The following is a 2706-nucleotide window of genomic DNA, read 5'->3' on the forward strand; positions in this document are numbered from 1 at the left end:
CAGCCCATCCACAGGCTGTCCCAGACAGAAAATTGGGAGGGTTTCGGTCCAAATTACACTTGGTGAGAGAAGAGAATGCTGCATTTGTTTCCTGTGCTGTGTGTTCAGCATGTGTACAGTGGAAGGAGTGTGTGTTGTGTAGTTTCTGGCTTGGCCCACTGTAGCAGAGAGCAGCCTCACTGTGACAGGCTCTTTAAGGGGTATTATCGGTTCTATCTAAACTAAATGGTGTCAGTGCTTGGCAGAATATACTAAACAAGAAACACTGCTACTGTGTATGTGGACAAAATCCATGATTCTCAGTCTTTCCCATGAGGGAGAGATGTGCTAAATATAACACACATCTATTCAGTGTAATGTTAATTCACTACTGACTAAGGACAATTTGCATTTACAGTTTTGGTGCTTAGCTGACAGATTTTTCCAGAGAAGCTATAGCAGTTGCAAGAAAGTACAAGGGACACAAAAACTGATAATGTAGTGGCTGTGGTAAAGAAGACACTTGTGACAAAGAAAACTTTAAAATATATCTCTGGTTTTTCTCAAGCAAAATTATGCGGTCTTATGGTTTCAGTATAGTTGGAATGAACTAGGTTATCTGACCAAGTCTTAGGTTATGGCAGATATTATCATGCCATTCAATAGCCATTATCTGTTGTTCCTGGGCCATTGATAAGGGTTAGTAAAATCTACTCCACAATCTACTTGGCTGAGTAGGTTGTCATAATGCACTATCATGCACTGAGCCTTCATTATCATAGTTACAGTAATAAACACAGAATACACCAGGTTTACACACAGAACAACTGAGTTAGGTTTTGGCACAACAACAGTGTGGCCAGATTTAGGGAATGATTGTAGTTTAGGTTAAAATAAAGTTAATAAATAAATTAAGTGAAATGCCAGAATTCACTAGTTGACAGTTTGAAATGGGAGAACTGCTGAGTCTAACTGCCTACCAGTTTGGAATTTGTGTTTCTATGGTTGTCCCTGTGCGCTGTACATTACCGGACTGCATTATCTGCCTGTGGTCATCTTCACCCTCACAGCTTCTGGTCAGCAGTCTAGTTTTATGTTTTTCCATATTCTTGTATGGACTCTCGTTCTTGTCAATACCTTTATTCCTACACTTCTTAAGCCCATGAACTGGTCCTTTTGTCTAGTGATCTGCCTGCTTTCTGTTATGAACTGTTTGCCAGTTCTGCCTATATTTGAAAGCATACTTTTACATCACATATCCATGTAAAGAGATACTGTATATACTTACCTAACTGTCTCTCTGAGATATTGTGTCCTTATTGCCTTTTTAGATATTGGTTCTTTGGTGTTTTAGCTCTCCCACTCTCTCTCCACTTGTATTTTTGGTCTGGACACTGTTTCGTTACTTGTCTGCAGAGCCTTTTTTAGTTTTGTGCTCCGACTTTTATTGCCTGAGCCATAGCTTACCCATGTGTATCTATTGTTTAGCCTGTGGTCACTCTTTTCCTTACTCGTGTGATGTTTTATGTTACACTCTTCCATGCCTACCTCAGCATCTAGTGTTCATTGTTTTGGTTTATAATAAAGCTCTGTTTTTCTTCACAATGTCCCACTAGCTCTGTCCTGCATTTTGGGCAAATCCAAATTATAAGACAAACTGTGACACTTGTGTTTTGTTGCCCACCCAATCACCTTGACCTTCTCCCTACATGAACTTTCTGGCTCTTTGTATGGCTTCACCAACAGCAGCTGCTGATCCTGTCATAATTACAACAGCTGCTTATCATCAACAGGTCAATGATAAGCACATTCTGCCCTGCTGCTAGGTTCACTTTACCACCACTGAAGCAAGCAGAATTCTGGGCATGATAACAGCTGATAACAGCCGTTGAATGTTATGATAACACTTTAATTTTTTATGCCTATTCTGTACAGCTTCTCTTGAAGGGGAGGGGGAAAGCCTCATTTTGGACTCATCATACACCCTCCCCAGCCTCTCTTCAAGAACGTAAAGTCTTTGGCATCTCTTAGTTCTCTTGACACAATAACTGGTACAATGGGCATAATGGTGCACACTTTAGTACTGCTGTTCCTCAAAGGCATCCATGGTGATATAGTGGGTTGTAAACACAAAAGTGGCAGGAATAGTTCAGACCCTGAGAAAGACGTTTCAGCCCTGACTATATTTTTCACACACTTCACACACTCTGCAAACTGCTGTGGGTGTCCTTGTGAAAAGTCAATGTAGAGGAAGGGAGTTGCTGATGCTGTTGGATGATCACTTTATTTAAAGTGTAGAGAACCCTGCATGGTCAGTGGCTCAAGTACAACAAAGGATGCAAACAGTGCCATTATACATTTCAGCTGATGCAACCTAAGATGTAGCACAATGATTACCTCTTAACTTCCTCTCCAGAAGCAATACATACACTTTATTTGGTGCTACAGTATCTAGCATAATTAAAAACAATGAAAATCACTTTAAAAACTTAAAGGTAAATTGAGCAGAATTCTATAAATGTGCAAAAAAGTATTTCATAGAAAGAGTTTGTATATTTTGTGCTTGCAGTATAATTGTAAAATGTTCATTTGTGGCATTAATTTGACTATTTACTACATACTCAACTTGGTTATACATGTGTATGTTTGGGGGGGGTGGTCCATGTTCGGCAAAAGTAAACACTGCGGTGTGTTCGGCCGATCACTGGTGTTTAGAGGTTCTACTAA

The sequence above is a fragment of the Monopterus albus genome, unplaced genomic scaffold (genome assembly GCF_001952655.1).
Source record: "Monopterus albus unplaced genomic scaffold, M_albus_1.0 scaffold241.1, whole genome shotgun sequence".
Taxonomy (NCBI): domain Eukaryota; kingdom Metazoa; phylum Chordata; class Actinopteri; order Synbranchiformes; family Synbranchidae; genus Monopterus; species Monopterus albus.